Source organism: Gorilla gorilla, chromosome 10 (genome assembly GCF_029281585.2).
Source record: "Gorilla gorilla gorilla isolate KB3781 chromosome 10, NHGRI_mGorGor1-v2.1_pri, whole genome shotgun sequence".
NCBI classification, from domain to species: domain Eukaryota; kingdom Metazoa; phylum Chordata; class Mammalia; order Primates; family Hominidae; genus Gorilla; species Gorilla gorilla.
The window spans coordinates 122434550-122455675 of NC_073234.2; the positions used below are offsets into that span (position 1 = coordinate 122434550).

General features: G+C 36.4%; 1 protein-coding gene across 5 annotated transcripts in view; it reads right to left on the reverse strand.

Moving 5' to 3' along the window:
- CRY1 (cryptochrome circadian regulator 1) overlaps positions 1-21126 on the reverse strand; it is a 102680-nt gene that overhangs the window by 53157 nt on the left and 28397 nt on the right. Inside the window, exon 2 of one of the 5 annotated variants that reach the window (XM_055358954.2) lies at positions 5346-5427. The exons of the other annotated variants lie outside the window; for them this stretch is intronic. The gene's annotated coding sequence lies outside the window, so the exon portion shown is untranslated. The remainder of the gene's footprint in view (positions 1-5345; positions 5428-21126) is intronic. 5 annotated transcript variants of the gene reach the window in all.

Genomic DNA, 21126 nt, shown 5'->3' on the forward strand with positions numbered 1-21126 from the left:
AGCTGGAGCAGCTGCATGGAGACTATACCACTGCACCTATCTGGAAAGAGAGTCACCATACCCTTTCCAAATGGCACACTAAAACCCAATAACAGGTGAAAGTCTGTCTCTATGAAAGATATTTTAGGAAGTTTGGAAGAGACAGCTGTTCTACCAGATGCACAGACATCAATGCAGGGACCAATACAGACAGACTATTCAATGAAATCAGGAAAACAATTCACAATATAAACAAGAAATTCAACAAAGAGATATAAATAAAAAGAACCAAACAAAAACGCTGTAGCTGAAGAATTCAATAAATGAAATTTAAAGAAATACATTAGAGAGCTTCAGCAGCACACTTTGATCAAAAAGAAAGAATCTCTGAATATGAAGGTAAGTTATTTGAAATTTGTCATTGGAGAAAGAAAAGGAAATAACAATGAAAAAGAATGAAGAAAGCCTACAAGACTTATGGGACAACATTAAGCAAACAAAACTTTCTATTATGTGAGTTTCAGAAGAAGAAGGGAAAAGGTGTAGAAAAACCTATTTAATGAAATAATAGCAGAAAACTTCTCAAGTCTGGGGAGAAATATGCACATTCAGATCCAGGAAGCTCAAAGGTCCCCAAATAGATTCAATCCAAATCATTCCTCACGGCACATTACAGTCAAATTGTCAAAAGTTAAAGACAAAGAGAGAATTCTAAAAACAGCAAGAGAAAAGTGTCAAGTCATATAAAAGGAAATCTCCATTAGACTAATAGCAGATTTCTCTGAAGAAAGCTCACAGGCCAGGAGAAAATGGGATGATCTATTCAAAGTGCTAAGAAAAAAAAAAAATGCCACCAAAAATACCATACTCAGCAAAGATATCCTTCAGAAACGAGGGAGAAATAAAATCTTTCCCAGACAAGCAAAACTGAGGAAATTTATCACCACTAGATAAGGCTTACAAGAAATTCTCAAGGGCAGCTGGGTGCAGTGGCTCATGCTCGTAATCCCAGCACTTTGGGAGGCTGAAGTGGGTGGATCATGAGGTCAAGAGATAGAGACAAGCATGGCCAACGTGGCGAAACCCTGTCTCTACTAAAAATACAAAAATTTGTCAATTTTGGCTTTTGTTGCCATTGCTTTTGGTATTTTAGACATGAAGTCCTTGCCCATGCCTATGTCCTGAATGGCATTGCCTAGGTTTTCTTCTAGGGTTTTTATGGTTTTAGGTCTAACATTTAAGTCTTTAATCCAACTTGAATTAATTTTTGTATAAGGTGTAAGGAAGGGATCCAGTTTCAGCCTTCTACCTATGGCTAGCCAGTTTTCCCAGCTCACTCATAGTGGGGGAACTGAACAATGAGAACACTTGGACACAGGAAGGGGGACATCACACACCGGGGCCTGTTGTGGGGTGCGGGGAGCGGGGGAGGGATAGCATTAGGAGATATACCTAATGTAAATGATAAGTTAATGGGTGCAGCACACCAACATGGCACATGTATACATATGTAACAAACCTGCATGTTGTGCACATGTACCCTAGAACTTAAAGTATAATTAAAAAAAATACAAAAATTAGCTAGGTGTGGTGGCCAGCACCTGTAGTCCCAGCTATTCAGGAGGCTGGGGCAGGAGAATTGCTTGAGCCTATGAGGCGGAGGTTGCAGTGAGCCGAGATTGCACCACTGCACTCCAGCCTGGCGACAGAGCAAGACTCTGTCTTAAAAAAAAAAAAAAAAAAATTAGTTGGGCATGGTGGCACACACCTGTCATCCCAGCTACTCGGGAGGCTGAGGCACAAGAATCACTTGAACCCAGGAGGTGGAGGTTCCAGTGAGCCAAGATCATGTGACTGCACTCCAGGCTGGGTGACAGAGTGAGACTTTGCCTCAAAAAAAAAAAATGCTCAAAGGCATCCTACATCTAAAAACACAAAGACAATAATCACTATCACGTAAATATGCACAAGTATAAAACTCACTGGTAGAACAGATAACACAAATTAGAAAAAGAATAAAAACTTACAACTACAGAAAACCACCAAACCACAATGATAAACAATAAGAGAGAAAGAAAGAAACAAAGAATACACAAAACAACTAACAAAGTGACAGGAATAAGACCTCACCAATCAGTAATAACCTTGAATAATAAATTGATTAAATTCCCCACTAAAAAGCTACAGAGTAGCCAAATGGATTTTAAAAACAAAATGATCCAATTGTATTCTGCCAACAAGAAACTTAATTCACCTGTAAGAAACATACAGAATGAAAGTGAAGGGATGAATAAAGATATTCCACACAAACAAAAACCAAAAGCAAAAAGGAATAGCAATATTTACATTAGACAAAGCAGAATTTAAGTCAAAAACTAAAAAGAGACAAAAGCTCATAATATAATGATAAAAGGATCAATTCAACAAGAGGATATAACAACTGTTAATATAATGTATCCAACACTGGAGCACCCAGATATAAAGCAAATATTATTCAATCTAAAAGGATAGATTCCATTACAATAATAGGGACTTAATCATCCAACTCTCAGCATTGAGAAGATCATCTAGGCAGAAGAAAATCAACAAAGAAACACTGGACTTAAACTGCACTCAAGACCAAATGGACCCAACAGACATTTAGAACACTTCGTCCCACAGTTGTAGAATACACATTCTTTTCATTGGCATATGAAACGTTCTTGTGGACAGACCACACGTTAGGTCACAAAACAAGACACAACAAATTTAAGATAACTGAAATCATATCAAGTATCTTTTCTGACCACAATGGAATAAAATTATAGATCACTACCAGAACTTTTGAAGTTATACAAATATAGGGAAATCAAAGAACCCACTTCTGAATGACCAGTGGATCAATGAAGAAATTAAGAAAAAGATTTAAACATTTAAATCATTTCATTTGAAACAAATGAAAATTAAAAACCAACATACCAAAACCTATGGACTACAACAAAAACAGTATTAAGAAGCTTATAGCAATAAACGCTGATATGGTTTGGCTCTGTGTCCACATCCAAATCTCATCTTGAATTGTAGTTCCCATAATCCCAAAGTGTCATGGGAGGAACTAGGTGGAAGGTAATTGAATCATGGAGGCAGTTCCCACCATGCTGTTCTCCTTATAGTGAATTTGTTCTCACAAGATCTGATGATTTTATAAGAAGCTTCCCCCTTTGCTTGGCACTCATTTTCCTTCCTGCTGCCACGTGAAGAAGGATGAGTTTGCTTCCCCTTCTGCCATGATTGTAAGGTTTCTTAACGCCTCCCCAGCCCTGCAGAACTGTGAGTCAATTAAACCTCTTTTCTTTATAAATTACCCAGTCTCAGGTATTGCTTCACAGCAGTATGAGAACAGACTAATACAAACACCTATGTCAAAAAAGTAGGAAGATTTCAAATAAACAATCTAACAATGCATTACAAGGAACCAGACAAGCAAAAACAAAGCAAACCCAAAATTCATAGAGAAAAAAACCAATCAAGGTTGGTGCAAAATAAACAAAATTGAGACTAAAAAAATTACAAAAGATCAACAAAATGAAAATTTTTAAAGACAAAATTGACAAACCAATAGGTAGACTAATATAGAAAACAAGTACTATTACAAAATAACTGTTCAAAGCAATTATATTATTTTTTGAATGCTAGTATTCATTCAGATTTTTTTTTTTGAGATGGACTCTTGCTCTGTCGCCCAGGCTGGAGTGCAATGGCATGATCTCCATTTACTGCAACCTCCACCCCCTGGGTTCAAGCAATTCTCCTGCCTCAGACTTCTGAGTAGCTGGGATTACAGGCACCTGCCACCACACCTGGCTAACTTTTTGTATTTTTAGTAGAGACAGAGTTTCACTACGTTGGCCAGGCTGGTCTCGAACTCTGGACCTCATGATCCACCCACCTCGGCCTCCCAAAGTGCTGGGATTACAGGCGTGCGCTACCGTGCCCAGCCATTCATTCAGATTTATCCACATACTTATGGTTTCTATTGCTCTTTATATCTTTCTGTATCTCTGTGTTTCTATATAGAATCATTTTCCTTTTGCCTGGCAAAACCCCTCTAGAATTTCCTTCATATTTGATCTGCAGATTCTGTTTATCTGTCCTCTCCTTTTGGGATTTCAATACAAACATTTCAGATTCCTTTACCAAATACCATATGTCTCTCATGCTATTTTCTGTATTTTCCATGCTATTATTTTGTGTTTGAATCTGGCTATTTCTTCTGAACTATCAGTTTATCAATTCTCTCCTCAGCTATATCTAATCTTCTGATAAACCTATCCACTGACTTGTTAACTTCAGCTATTGTATTTTTCATTTCTAATATTTTCATTTGAGTATTTAAAGCTGTCAAAATTCCCTATTGTATTCAATTTTTGAAAATATTAATCACAGCTGTTTTTAAATCCATGATTGATAAGTCTAATGTGGATTTCCTATGAGTCTAATTGTCTGGTTTTTTTCCTCCTGGTTTCAGTCATTTTTTGTCTTTCAAAATGACTGGTTATTTTTTACCGTGTTCCAGACATTATATTTAAAAAGCTATAGATATCCTCCTTTAGAGAACCTTAACATTTACTTGTGGCACACTTCTAAAATATGATCTAACACCATTAATCACTTAAGTATTAAGCTGATTTCCCTATGGACTTTAGTGCTTGTATAGGATATTTTACTCACTCTATTCCTAGGATATTGCCTTTCGGGGTCTCAACCAAAAGCTGAAATAGTCCAGGGCTCCTCTTCCTTGTTAGTCTCTGAACTCCATTTTTTTCCCTTTCAGCCCAACACAACTGCTAAAAATTCTGCTCAGTCTCTCAGTCACCACTGTAATTTTCAGAATTGACTTTTGCATTAAGGAAAATACAGCATCAAATGTCAAGTTCGATTATCTTGGTTTTCCTTTTCTTCCAGATCTTAGCCCCAAAAATTCTTACTATCTTTTTTTTGTTTGTTTTGGGATGGAGTCTCATTCTATTGGCCAGGCCAGAGTGCAGTCGTGCGATCTTGGCTCACTGCAGCCTCCACCTCCTGGGGTCAAGTGATTCTCCTGACTCAGCCTCCTGAGTAGCTGGGACTACAGGCACGTGCCACCAAGCCTGACTAATTTTTGTATTTTTTTAAGTAGAGTTGGGGTTTCACCATGCTGGCCAGGCTGGTCTCAAACTCCTGACCTCAAGTGATCTCCCTACTTCGGCCTCCCAAAGTGCTGGAATTACAGGTGTGAGCCATCGTGTCCATCCAAATTCTTATTATCTGTGTAACTCTCTGATGGCTTCAAAGAAATTTTTAAAAAATATTTTCTCAGCTTTCCTACGTATTTTTAGCATACATACCTGGTGTTTGGTCTAGGACAACCAAATCAGCCACTTCCAGAAGTAGAAATGCCCAGTTTAACATGTATTTAGTTTGAAGTGCCTATGAGACATCCAAGAGGACTTGTTAATTATAAAATGATGTACATAATTCTGGAATTTAAGCTAGACATCTGCAATAGTAGACATAAATTTGGGACTTACTGTAGAAATGGCCCTAATTGCTATAAAACTAGATATACAAGTGGAAGAACAGTTGGATGGAAGAAAAACTAAGGCATTCAAGGAAGTAAGGAGATAAAGAAAATGGAGTGGTTACAAAAGACAAAGTGGGGGAGACACAAGGGGAAAGTAAAAGCAAGAGAGCATCTTTCTATAAGAAAATAGGAATAATGGAAAGAGAAGAAGAAAAAGCTAGAAAAAATTGAAAGGTAGAGAGAAAAACAATGAGGAGGGCTGGGAAGAAAGATGGCAAGGGGAGGAAGTTTGGAAGAAGGAAGGTAGGATAGGCAGGTAGCACCAAAAAAGGAAGGGAAAGACAGAATAAGTGATATGATTTGGACACTGTGTCCCCTACAAAGCTCATGTTGAAACGTGACCTCCAGTATTGGAGGTGGGCCTAGGGGGGAGCCATTTGGGTCATTGGGGCAGATACCTCATCAATGGGTTGGTGCTATCGTCATGATGCGTGAGTTTTCACTCTATTAGTTCATGTAAGATTTGGTTGTTTAAAAGACCTTGGCACCTCCTCCCCTCTCTCTTGCTCCCTCTCTTGTCATGTGATTCTCCTGCTTCCCTTTCACCTCTGCCACAATTGTAAGTTTCCTGAGGCCCTCAACAGAAGCAAGTGTTAGCAGCAGCTTCCAGTATAGCCTACAGAAGTGTGTGCCAAAATATCTCTTTTCTTTATAAATTACCTAGTCTGAGATGTTCCCTCATAGCAGCACAAACAGAAATAACACAAAAAGGAAGAAAGGCTGACAGAAAGGACAGACCTTTGTAAGATGGATCTTTGTAAAGATGACAGAGACAGACTAACCAGCCTTGGAAGGACAGACTAACCAGTCTTAGAAAGGACAAATGGGTGTTTGGATGTCAATTACAAAAGAAGGAGGGGGCAGCATGAAAGAAAGGAAGAGTGGAATGGATGAGAAAGAGCAGGACAGAAAGATTCAGACACTCTGATAAGGAGACTTAACAGGAAGTGAGTATGAGAGCTCTAGAAAAAAGAAAATAATGAAAGAACAAAAAAAATCCAATTAAGATAGCCACTAAATATGATGTGGTTTTCAAAAGAAAGGTAGAGAAACATTTTAAAAATTTCAAACAAGAGGGTTATGAACCTGTCATGGACTGAAAACAAATTTCAATTACATGCATTTACACATTTGAAAATAAAAATGTTCCCTAACCATATAGCTGTTATGTAATTATATGAAAAACATGTGTTATGTAGAGAAAAAACAAACAAACAAACAGAAACAACAGAACTATTCTTAACTAATCCTGTGAGTCACATTATCTTATTTAGGTAAAAAGTTACATTTAGGCCTGTATTAATTTTTAAATATTCTTACAGTCCTACTGCTTTTATGTCCTTTTTATGGTAAAATATTAGTGACCAATAAAACGCAGAAAATTGTATCTGAAGCACTTTCATTCACTCATTCTTTCAATCAACATTTGGGTATTTTCTTGAGTTAAAAAAATCAATAAAGCTTTAAAAATAGATAAATAAGAAGATACAGAATTCCCATCCTTGAAGCCTCCCAAATTTAATGAGAATAAGATATGAATATTATCTATCAAACTGCATTACTAAAGTTCATGGCACAGAGGAGTCAATCTGTCAAGGAAGGTCCATAAAGTTTCACAAAGATAATCTTTGATATGGGCCTTTTAACTATCATAGCATTTCACTTTGTGACAGCAGCATAAAATGATCTGTAATAGAAGTATATATACCTTCTAGAGTTGAATTACACTAGCACAAGTCTATATAACTTATGCCACCATGATTTCAAAAACCACATAGAGGTAATTGTAATCTAAGGCTCCTACTAATTTTTATCTATTTTTAAAGAACACTATACTGTGACTCCAAAGGGGAGGGAAAATCAGCAGAAGATCTACTTGGGGACTTTAGGAGACTTATACAAAATTAAATAAAATCTGTTACGCATTTGTAAAAGGCAAATTGTCTTAGAACTATATATAATGATTTTCTGTAGTCTAAAAGAAATTTCCCTTCTCAAAAAAATTATTCAAAAATGCTGAAAATTATTCTGATTTTTCTGATCTATGATATAAATTGTAAACAACTATCCCAAGTTTGCACGAGGTTTTTCTAACGGTTACTTGGTAAGGATGATTTTTAAAGAGAAAGACAAGAAAAAGAAAATCAAGAAGGTCATAAAAGAACCTAGAATTCTATACCCAGTGTAAATAAGGATGGTATCTTCAGACAAACTTGGGAGAGTTTACCATTAGCAGCCTTTTACTATAGAGAATTCTAAAAAATCTAATGTAATTAGATTTGAGACTCTCCTAAAATGACAGTACCTCTTCACCACAAGGGCAATCCCTTGAATAACACTTTATAATCATTTATTTATTCAACAAATATTTATTGAGAACTTATGTACTAAAGACTGTACTAGCTATTAGAAACACACCTGTGATTTTTTAAAGTCAAACTTCCTACAATTTGAAGCTAATATTCTAGAAGGAGAGGGAGTAAAGACAGAATAATACAAAAACAGTAAAGCAAACTGTTCAAATGGTAATAACTGAATAACATAAAGTTAAAGGGGAAACTGGGACTTCAGGGAATAAAGGAATGGAGACTGGTATTTTATATGAAACAAGTCAAGAGAATACTCACTGATAATAGAACATCTGTGCAGAGACCTGAAGGAAAGTTGGAGAGCAAGCAGTGCTGGTAAGGAAACATTTTGTGCAGAGGGAACAGCAGATGTACAACACAGGTGAAGAACATGCATGGCACTTTAAAAAGAATACTCAAAAAACCAGTATGGCCACAGCACAGAGAGCGAAACAGTGGCAAGAGATTATTAGTTTAGAAAGTTATCAAGTTCCAGTTCACATGACATCTTGTAGACTATGGTAAGGGCTTGGCCTTTTACTCTGAGATATAAGCCACTAGAGATTGATCCTACTTGTGATTATGAAGGATCACAATGGGCTGAAGAGGAAGAAGGAGAGAACCAGAGAATCCGAAGGGAAATTATTCGGTAGTTAATGTGGAAGCATGAGATGGTCCGAACTTGGATACATTTTGAAGGCAGAGCCAATATAATTTAATCAACATGTTTAAAGTAAAAAAAGCAAGGAATAAGAAATGGCAGATTTGAAAAAGAACCAAAGAAAATCTCCATATATGAAAAATATAATAATTGAAATCCAAACTTAACAGATACAGTTAAAAATAACATTTATAGAATAGCTGATAAAAAGACATTTTTAAAAATGAAGTACAGAGAGCCAAAGAGATGGAAAATATGAAGAAAATAAAAGAGTGCAGTAAAAATGTCTAACACATGTACAAATGTATTTTTTTTTTTGAGACAGAGTTTCACTCTTGCTGCCCAGGCTGGAGTGCAATGGCACAATCTCGGCTCACCACAACCTCTGCCTCCCGGGTTCAAGCAATTCTCCTGCCTCAGCCTCCTGAGTAGCTGGGATTACAGACATGTGCCACCACACCCGACAAATTTTTTGTATTTTTAGTAGAGAGGGGGTTTCTCCATGTTGGTCAGGCTGATCTCGAACTTCCAACCTCAGGTGATTCGCCTGCCTCGGCCTCCCAAAGTGCTGGGATTACAGGCATAAGCCACGGTGGCCGGCTACAAATGTATTTCCAAAAAGAGAAAATAAAGCAAGGCAAAGCAAGATCTGAAAAAGTAACAGCTGAAAAACTTTCAAAGCTGATGAAAGATAGCAACAGACAGGTTTCAAAGAGCACTGTAAATCCAAGAGAAGTAAATACAAAGAAACTCAGACCGAGATTCATCATCGAAAAACTTCAGAACATGTCAGAGAAAGAGAATATTTAAAATTAGACAAAAAGAAAGAAGATATTACCCCCCAAAAAAGTATGAGTGGGAGTGGCAGCTGACTATAACTACATCCCCAACAGGCTCAGAGAAAATCACTGTCAACCTAGAATTCTATATCCAGTGTAAACAAGGCCAGTATCTTCAAACAAACCTGAGAGAGTTTACCATCACCCGTCTTTTTCTATAGAGAATTCTAAAAGATATATCTGAGATAAAAGAAAAATGTTCCCCAATGGAAGAGCTGAGATGCTAGGAAGAATAAAGAACATTGTAAATAGTAGATATGTGGGTAAATAAATACTGGCCTTATAAAACAAGAATAATATATTTTGGTTTTTAAAAACAAAAACAGAGAAATGACCAGAATTAGAATATATAAATCAGAAGAAAGGTAATTAGAGTTTGTGTTTCAAGGGCCTTGAATTATCCAATAAATAGACAAAATTATTGATTAACTTTAGACATTAACCAATGTGCTTCTGGTAATTTGTAGAGTAAACACTAAAAGAATAGCTAAAATAATGTGTAATTATTTTATTAATTAATAAATTTATTAAGTCTGATAAATTAATAAATCTAGTTATTAGAAAGAAATTAATGAAATTTAAAACAATAGAATTTAAAAGAATATTAAAAAATAGAACAGGAAGGACAAAAAGAAAACATAAAATAATATGACAATAAATCCAAATACTTTGGTAATTATAACAAATGTAAACAGACTAACGAAAGTCTTCAATTAATTAAAAACTATCAGACTAAATAAACAAATGTTAATATATGCTATTTACAAGAGACATCTAAAAGACTCCAGAAAGTTTGAAAAAAAAAAAAGGGATACAAAAAAGTTGACCATAAACATACCAAAGAAAGCTGCCATAGCTATATTAATTATAAACATAATGAACTGTAAAGAAATATACTATAAAGTCATGTTCATAATGACTTTAACCAGGTTAATAATCATCTAAATATATACATATTTTACACATTTCTCCACACCTCATAATGATAAAAACAAAAGCCTTCACTTCACCAGGAGAACATATATTTAATTTTAGCATTTCAAATTGTATAAAGTAAAAATGACAGAGCTTCAAATAAAGACAGATCTATGATTAAACTGTGGGGATTTTAACATTCTTCTGATAATAATTGAGATAAGCAGACCAAAAATGAGTACAGAAGATTTGGACAACTTATTAACAACCTTGACCTAATGGAAAAACAAAGAATATCCCGTCTAATAACAATGAAGACAGCAGTATACACATGGAACATTTTTAAAAATTCAGCATATATTGGACCATTTAAAAAAAAGTCTATATAAATTTCAAAGAACTGAAATTATTTACAGCATAGTCTCTGACCTTGACGTATTTATGCTAAAAACTAACACTGAAAAGACAATTAGAAAACTTTGCATGTTTGGAATATAATAAATATTATAAGTAACAAAGGATATAATTCTAAATAATTCACAGACCAAAGAAAAAAATCATAACGAAATTTAGAAAGTATTTTGAACTGAATAATGAAAATACCACATTAAAGAGAATGTGGAATAAAACTACAGTAGCAATTAGAGGGATATTTACACACCTAAATAATTGTATCAGATAAAAAGGAAAGGCTAAAAATAGCCTAAGAATTCAGCCTATTAAATTGAATAGGCTAAATAGGGTATTCAATAGGCTAACTCCATTTCAATAAGTTAGCGTAAAAAAAAGCAGAACAAAGAAATAAAATTAACACATTCTGAAATAAAAAACAAATCTACCATAGTGAAGGCAAATAAAGTTGGTTGTCTGAAAAGACAATAAAACTAACCAACCTCTGATGAAATGTATCAGGACAAAAGGTAGGAGACACAAATAAGCAATATCAAAAATGAAAAGGTTTGGGTGTAATTGCTCACACCTGTAATCCCAGCACTTTGGGAGACTGAGGCAGGAGAATGGCTTGAGTGTAGGAGACAGAGCAAGACCCTGTCTCAAAAAAAAAAAAAGAATGAAAGAAAAGGGCAAAATAACCATAGATACTACATATATTTATATCAAACAAGAATAAAGCTAAATGGGTTTCAATTTCAAGTAACAGCTTAGGTTATTTAGATCAATCTAATTGGTCTAAACAAACAAAAATACTGGTTAAGATATATAAAATATCTCCCTAAAGAGTTGGCAAGACAATAAGGAATTCCCCAACCAAAAGCTAAGTCGAACATATAATTAGTTTTTGCCCTAAGAACATTTGCTAATAATCCCAGAGAACCTTAATAGTGGTTTTGACAGCCTCATGGTACAAGAAGGACAGAAATTAAAGCCTAGAACCAGCTCAAGACAGAGAGTCTAAGATACTCCAAAACATTAAGCCAAGATGCCAAAAGGCTAGACATCGTTAGGGAAGAGGTGAACCAGAAACAAAATCCTCCTCCACACCTTTTGTGAGGTTGCCTTGGCACTCAGCAGAAAAAGATGGAAAATATAAATAAAAAGTAAAGAATTTATAGGCTGTAAGCACTGGCCAGCCCTTAGGTGGATTTTCATCAGAGGGGCACAAGAAATCTCAAACAATAAATTTAAAGTGCCCTGGAGTGGTAATGACTCTAATGCCATTAAGAAGTAAGTTCAAATTCTAGAGCAAGCTTGCCCAACCTGTGGCCTGCGGGCTGCATGTGGCCCAGGTCGGCTTTGAATGTGGCCCAACACAATTTTGTAAACTTTCTCAAAACATTATGAGATTTAAGCACAGACTTTTTTTTTTTTTAAGCTCATCAGCTATCATTAATGCTAGTATATTTTATGTGTAGCCTATGACAATTCTTCCATTGTGGCCCAGGGAAGCCAAAAGATTGTTCTAGAGGAAGACAACCTTATAAAAGGCCTCAGGAAGTTCCCACAAATAATCTTTCAAAAAATGAGAAAAATCTTCAAAGCAGCTAGAGGATAGGAGTAGATGACAAATTACCTTCAAAGGAGAAACAGTTTCCAACAGCAATGAAGGTAACCAGAAGACAACAGAATATTTTCAATAAGCTGGTAACAAACCCAGAAACCTAAAATTCTATATTCATGAAGATATCTTTCAAGAATTAAGACAAACATATAGACATTTTGATAAAAGATAAAAGAGTTTGTCTCCAAAAGATGTCACTAAAAAAAATTCTAAATGATATATTTTAGGCAGAAGTAAAGTGATTACAGATGATTGTCTAGTATGTAAGAAATATGTAAAGCTATCATGTAACAATAAAAAAAGAAAAAATTAAGAGAAAATGAAGTCACTGCATTAGATGCCTCCTAAGTGCTTACAATACAGAAGAGGAAATAGTTACATAAGCACCATAATATACTGCAGTAAGTACTGTACAATACTTAGTCATACTTTTGTTATCAAGATTGAAAAATCTACACTGACTAAACAATGAAAATGGTATAAAGAAAGCCCAATAAATGCCAAGTAGAAAGATTTATGGAGTGCCTGTCACTTAATAGGCATAAATAATAATCAGCAAATAATGGGTTGGCAAATCAGGAGGCAATATGGCACAGGAATTTAAAAAGATAAAGCCCTGCCTACCCACTCATGAATGAGTAAAACGAGCGGAAACTAAGATCAGGAGTGAGGGAACAGAAGAATGCCTCTTTCTTTCTCTCCAAAGTTTTCTCATAAACCCACATTGCAAAGATGAGAGGACTGGCATATAATTGAGTAAAACTGCAAAAACAAACAAAAGCCTTTAAGAAAAGTTTCAGCTTAGCTGGGCGTGGTGGTATGTGCCTGTACTCCTAGCTACTTGGGAGGCTGAGGTGGGAGGATCACCTGAGTCCAGGAGCTGGGGGCCACAGTGGACTATCATCATGCCACTGTACTCCAGCCTGGGTGACAGAGCAAGACCCTGTCTCTATAAGAATGAATAAATAAATGAAAAAATAAGAATGAGTTAATTAAGGTTAGGACTGGTGGCTCACACCTGTAACTGCAACACTTTGGAAGGCTGAGTCAAGAGAACTGATTGAGGCCAGGAGTTCAAGACCAGCCTGGGCAACACAGTGAGACGCCATCTCTCCAAAAAAACAACAAAAAAAATTAGCTGGGCATGGTGGCACGTGCCTGTGGTCCCAGTTACTCAGGAGGCTGAGGCCACTTGAGCCCAGGAGTTTGAGGCTGTAGTAAGCCATGATCACACCACTGCACTCCAGCCTGGGCAACAGAGCAAGGCCCTGTCTCAAAAATAAAAAAACAAACAAATATATAAAGTGTCAGGAATGTTCAAACTGAAGTTTAAAAAAAAGTTAAAGATGAGAATATAACTCTTTTTAAAATTCATGCTCATGGCAAGAAAATTAACAAAGAGAATACAAGCCTATAACTCAGAATAATATAATATTAATAAATGACAGAGAGAATGCAGAACGTCCTCTTCCACTAGCACCTGGTAAATACATACACACAGACACAGATGCACACACACACACTCACACGCTTCAATAAGAAACTTTAAATAGGAGCGTACAAACCTAAAGAGAGAACAAAAGTCCAAGATAAACCTCTTGGCAAGAGTAACAGAGCACCACAGACACAATGAATGAGCTCAAGTTGAGAAAATAGTTACAGGACTGGAGATGAAAAAACAAGTTGGATTTTTAAAGGTGGCTATCAGTGGGGAAAATTCCTTACAAGCCAGTAACTGTGCTTACTTTCCTCAGGAAAGTAACATAAAGGGTTATTAAACAAAGTTTAGAAGTACTTAGAAAACAGAGCTTGTTCTAAAATAAAAAACTGAATTACTAATAAGGTCATGTCAAGATAACCTCTTTTCACTTTCTGATTATTAGACTGGCAATAACATATGACAATAGTATATGGCAAAGTAAATGATGCTTTTTGTGAAGACAGAAAATTCTGAATTGTTGATAAGATTTTTAACTGGATGAATTGTAGCCAATAAAGTATTGTTGAATGAATAAATTCTAACCTGGAATAAGGATTCTAATACCAATGAGCCTATCATGAGGCTTTCTGTACCCATACATCTCTTGACGATTTCATAATTATTTTCAATTATACAAAAAAGCTAGAAGGATTTGGAATCTAATCAATCACGTTTTATATTAAGACACTGTAAGCACAGATATGGCCTAGGGCAAGTGGTTTAATCTCACTGGACCTATTTCCTCATCTAATAAGTGGACGAAATCAGTGACATTCAAACTTTCTGGCAGTCCCTCATATTAATAGTAAGAAAAATGATCCAGTGCAACTAACATGTATGTGTTTGGTGTATGTAACTAAAACAAAAGTTTCGTAAAACAGAATGCCCTTATGACATAATGTGCCTAATATTTTCTAGTCTATTTCATTATTTTTAATGTAAGTTACAACCCCCCAAATTGATATCATAACCAAAAATGGGACATGAATAGAGATTTTGTTTATTTTTCTGAAACAGGGTCTTGTTCTGTTGCCCAGGCTGGAGTGCAGTAGCATGATCACAGCTCACTGCAGCCTCAATCTCCCTGGCTCAAGTGGCCCTTCTGCCTCAGCCTCCTGAGTACTGAAACTAGTGGGCACCACCATACTTGGCTAATTTTTTTTCCGTTTTTTTAGTAGAGATGAAGTCTCGCTATGTTGCCCAGGCTGGTCTTGAACTCATGGCCTCAAGCAATCCTCCCACTTCAGCCTCCCAAAGTGTTGAGATTACAGGCATGAGCTACCATGCCTGATCATGAATACAGGTTTGAAAAAATAATGGACAAGACTTCTAAAGTCATCTATATACAGCTGTACAATTTAATAAATAGTTCTCTAATTTAGATATCAAACAAAATCCATGATATCAAACCAGTAGATGATGTATACTATATCAACATAAATAGTAATGATGATCTCACAGTGACAGAACTCAGAATTATACCAAACAACTGAACACTGGGTTGAAAACAAAATGAATCTACAGAGGTAAGGCTCTGCATTTAGGTTCAGAAATCCTCTCAACAGAGCCTGGCAGCAGGTCAAATGAACAAGACCTGCAGGCTTTAGTTAACTTCAAGCCTATTATGTGATCTCAGTGTAATTCACCAATTTATTGTCATCTATAAATAATATTGTTTTTAATAAATATGTGTGATATAAATAAATATTTTGGTACTATGCAGATCAAAGGTAATCTGAGATCAAATTTAATCTGGATCACAGTGATCAGTTGTAGTCCCCATCCATGTAACATAAAAGAACAAAATATTGATATTATATGCGTTGATATTAATATACATTTTACTGAGTATAATTTCCCCGATATAGTATGCTAAGTATTTTTCTTTATCTCATTTAATACTCAAACAATTCTATGAGATATGTGGTGCTATAGTGTGAATGTGTCCCCCAAAAAGCACATGTTAGAAACTTAACCCCCAATGCAACAACGTTCAGAAGTGGGACCTTTAAGATGTGATGAGGCCAGGAGGGCTCTATTTCATTAATGCCATTATCACAGAAGTGGGTTCTTCATCTAAGGACAAGTTCAGTCTCCTATTGCTCTCTCTCTCTTGTCCTCTCTTTGCTCTTCTGCCACGGGATGATGGGGCAAGAAGGTCCTATCAAATGCCAGCCGCTTCATCTTGGGACTTCCCAGCCTCCAAACCCATAAGCAATATATTTTTGTTCATTAAAAATTACCCAGTCTTTGGTACTGTGTTATAGCAGCACACAACAGACTAAGATAGTATTATCTCCATTTAAAAATAAAGAAACAATCTTAGAAAAGTTAAATATCCTACCCAGGTCACACATGTTGTTAGTGGGTAAATGCTGAAATCAGGAACGCAGGTCTTTCTGAAGAGAAACTATGACCTTTTTAACTCTTTTTTTAAAAAATTTGGGCCGGGTGTGGTGGCTCACGCCTGTAATCCCAGCTGAGGTGGGCGGATCACGAGGTCAGGAGATGGATACCATCCTGGCTAACACAGTGAAACCCCGTCTCTACTATAAATATAAAAAATTAGCCAGGTGTGGTGGCAGGCGCCTGTAGTCCCAGCTACTCGGGAGGGTGAGGCAGGAGAATGGCTTGAACCCAGGAGGCGGAAGTTGCTGTGAGCTGAGATCGCGCCACTGCACTCCAGCCTGGGTGACACAGTGAGACTCTGTCTCAAAAAACAAAAAATCAAACAAACAAAAAAAATTATTTCTCTTTACTGAGATTCCCAAAAAGCTGGAAGTCTGTGTTTATTAAACTCCTATTTCTTATCAAACTTTTATTAAAAAGTTCATTAAAGGATCTATGGCTATAACAACTATTTAACATATATGTGGACCACTAAATTCAGGTAAATTAATAGAAAATATATTAAAATGTTTAATAAAATGTAAACATATTTTAATTAATAATAACAATGATCGTTTTCTACCACAATATTTTACCAGTGTCTCTTTACCTTATTAGTGATGGCTCACTACTATAAGCACTCAGAAGTTAATTCAGTGAACCCTAAAAAGCTGACAGCCGAATGCTTCAATTCAGGAAATGGTAATAAACTGATTCCTAATACAGTCTTTTTTTTTTTTTTTTGAGATGGAGTCTCACTCTGTTGTCCAGGCTAGAGTACAGAGTTCAGTGGCGTGATCTTAGCTCACTGCAACCTCTGCCTCCCAGGTTCAAGCAATTCTCCTGCCTCAGCCTCCTGGGTAGCTGGGATTACAGGCATCCACCACCACGCCCGGCTAATTTTTCTGTCTTTTTAGTAGAGATGGGGTTTCACCATATTGGCCAGGCTGGTCTTGAACTCCTGACCTCAAGTGATCCATCCACCTCAGCCTCCCAAAGTGCTAGGATCACAGGCATGAGCCACTGCGCCCAGCCCCTAATACATTCTTTAGTTGCATTTGGACTTGGAAAATATTTCTTCAAATCCTATTTCAATGCACAAAAATACACATTTTTCTTACCATATCCACTAGCATATCATTAATTTCTTTCTCTAAACAAGTGATCAAAATTATCCAGTGCTGGGAAGGAGTTAAACTTCACCATCACAGTTCAATCTTTAGAAATCCTATTATCTACTCAGGCACAGTGGTGTAGTCCCAGCTACTTGGGAGGCTCAGGCACGAGAACTCCTTGAACCCTGGAAGTGGAGGCGGATGCAGTGAGCCAAGGTTGTGCCACTGCACTCCAGCCTGGACAACAGAGCAAGACCCTGTCTCAAAAAAAAAAAAAAAGAAAAAAAGAAAAAAAAAAAGAAAAGAAACCCTATTATCTTATCCTCAACATTCAACATTAAAAATCCTATTTTGGCTCTATTCCAGAAACTAAAAAGTCACAGAAGTAACTTTTTATTGACATCGTATTATGAAGAAATGTTTTCATCTCATCCTATATTTCAAAAACTTACATGAGCACCTTTTGTTTTTATAATATACTTCAGAAATGGAAACCAAAGCCTTGACTCAAGATATTTTCAGGAAGATGAAACAATTTTCACTTGATTATTATAGTTTTAATTATATTCACAATTTGTATTACATTCAACAATTAATCATGATTAGGAAGCAAAATGTTGACTACCAACTCTTTTTTCTGAATAAAACAATGTCAGCAATTACATTACAGTACAAGTTATTTTATTCTGCTATCACTTAAAACTTAGTTTTTCCTTGATGCTCGAAGCTAGTACTGTGTCAGCGCTGACATAACATATATTTTCCAGTCTAAAAAAAGTCACAAAAGAATCATTAAACTACGAATTTCTTCTCCTGGTTTTTCTGTGATAAAATAGTAAGTTATCTTGCAGATCTCCCTCATACATACACCATAGAAGTACAAATACCTCATTTCTACAATGCACACTGGGAGTTGCATTCAAACAAAAGGAAATATATATTCAAGCCAGTATTTAACAGTACTGACTCTTCTACATTGTATGCCATGAATACAGGATTATCCATAATGTCATACGATAAAAGAATATTGTCAAATAGCTTATTCTGCCTCTTCTTCCAGAACAGTCCAGTCAATAGCTTCATAAGTGAATTTCAGTCTTTTTGGCAAATATTTCCCTACTTCCTAAAACATTCATTAATGATTAAGTTTTTCTCAATTTAAAACTTGACTATCATTTGCTTCTCTGACATTTCCTATACTAGCATACTGTGTATATAAGGTAGTATTTGATTTTATACAAAACTTTATTTATTTTTAAGTTAAAAATATGTATTTCATGGTGTTCTCTTTATTTCCCAGTTTGTGAACTCAATTTTAGAAACAAAACTGTGCCACCAGTGAGGAAGATCTTGGATTAAGAAGACTCAAGAGACCATTTTGGAGTCTTAATATTCTAAGCAAGAAATGCAGTGTACACAAATGGAACAGATTTAAAGCTATTTTAGAGGTGGAAACCAATAGGATTTTTACATCCAAGAAGAGGAGGAAACTTCAAAAATGGCACTAAGTTTCTAGCTTAGGAGCTGAGAGGATACACTATTAATTAAGAAATAAATTTGGTTTTAAATATTCTTGGTTGAGTTGTCAATTACCTGACAAATAGATAAAAAGGACTGGAACTCAGGAGAATTACGGATTTCTAATATACGAGTTCTTTTGCTTTTGTTTCCCTGCCTCACCACTTAAAGCTATGTTTGGGGCAAGTTTTTCAATGCTGGCACGGAGATTAAAGGGAAAGAAAATGCAACAGGCTAGAGGGCATATATGTTACAGGGTAATCTAGGCCATGTGGTAAATGCAATATATAACCCAGCTGGGTCATAGTTTTTGTTTTTTTTGTTTGTTTTTTGAGACAGAGTCTTGCTCTTGTTGCCCAGGCTGGAGTGCAGTGGTGCGATCTCAGCTCACTGCAACCTCCGCCTCCTGGATTCAAGTGATTCTCCTGCCTCAGCCTCCGGAGTAGCTGGGATTACAGGCATGCACCACCACGCCCAGCTAATTTTTGTACTTTTAGTAGATACAGGGTTTTGCCATGTTGGCCAGGCTGGTCTCGAATCCCTGACCTCATGTGATCCACCCACCTCAGCCTCCCAAAGGGCTGGGATTAAGGCATGAGCCACTGCGTCCAGCTGGGTCATAGTTCTTAATCAGGGCTCATTATACTCATACTGGGGTTGGGGGGACAGGGGTTTGCAAAATAAATCTCCTAAGCGCCACCCTGGATATTACTTCTTTGATAGATCTGGGGTAGAAACTGAGAGTATACTTATTTTTTTTTTAAGTTCCCTAAATGGATTGACTCAAAGAGGGTTATGAGAGAACTTTCTGTAATTATAGAAATATTCTGTTATGACCGGGATGGAATACTATTCGACCTTTAAAAAGCAGAAAATTCTGTCATTTGTGATGTGAATGCACGTAGAGACACTATGCTAAGTGAAATAAACTAGGCAAAGAGAGACAATATCCAGAATACATAAAGAACTCTCAAAACTCAGTAATAAGAAAATAATCAACCCAATAAAAAATTAGCAAAAGATTAGAGTAACACACTTCACCAAAGATATATAGATGGAAAATAAGTACATTAAAACAGACAACAACAAAATGCAAATTAAAACCACAATGAGATGCCACCACATACTTATTAGAATGGGAAAGAACAAACTTGACAAAACCAAATGTTGACAAGGATGAGGAGCAGCTGGTCTCATATATAGTCAATGAGAATGCAAAATGGTATAGCTACTTTGGAAAACAGTTTGGCAGTCTTCAATAAAGTTAAAACAGAAGACAAAAATCATCAACAGTGGAAGCACATAAAAAGACCACAAAGCTAACAAAACTGAAAATCAAAATACAGAATAACTTAGAAATAGAAATGGGCAGAATCCACACAATATCGCCAAATAACTATGACATGTAGGTGTTTCTAGGAGATCACAATAATTTGAAAGAAAAACAGTGAAATGACAGAAACCACAAAAAGACAGGAGAGTCAAAACCAATCTAACTTAATTAGTAAACTTCAAACAGTAAACACAACAAATGGAATAGAAAAAGTATTCACAAATATGTTAGAAGAAAAATAATTCCACCAGATTATCATGCTACTGGAGCAACAGACATTCTCTAACTAAAAGAACTTGAGGGAGCGGCAAAAGCTGGACAATGATATCAAGCCAAACAACAGATAAATGGAGATAAAAGGACTGCTGATAAGTTCTGAATTTATTTGGGAGTAAAAATGGGCTGGGCATTGTGGCTCACACCATTTTCCCAGCACTTTGAGAGGCCAAGAGGGGTGGATCACTTGAGGTCAGGAGTTCAAGACCAGCCTAACTAAAATGGTGAAACCCCATCTCTACTAAAAATACAAAAATCAGTCAGGCATGGTGGCACACGTCTGCAATTCCAGCTACTCAGGAATGAGGCATGGGAATTGCTTGAACTCAGGAGGCAGAGGTTGCAGTGAGCTGAGATCATGCCACTGCACTCCAAGCCTGGGCGACAGAGTGAGACTCTGTCTGAAAAAAAAGGAGTAAAGGCCGGGCGCGGTGGCTCACACCTGTAATCCCAGCACTTTGGGAAGCCAAGGTGGGCGGATAACCTGAGGTCAGGAGTTTGAGGCCAGCCTGGCTAACACGGTGAAACCTTGTTTCTACTAAAAATACAAAAAAATTAACCAGGCGTGGTGGCGCACGCCTGTAATCCCAGCTACTTGGGAGACTGAGGCAGGAGAATCACTTGAACACTGGAGGTTGAGGTTGCAGTGAGCTGA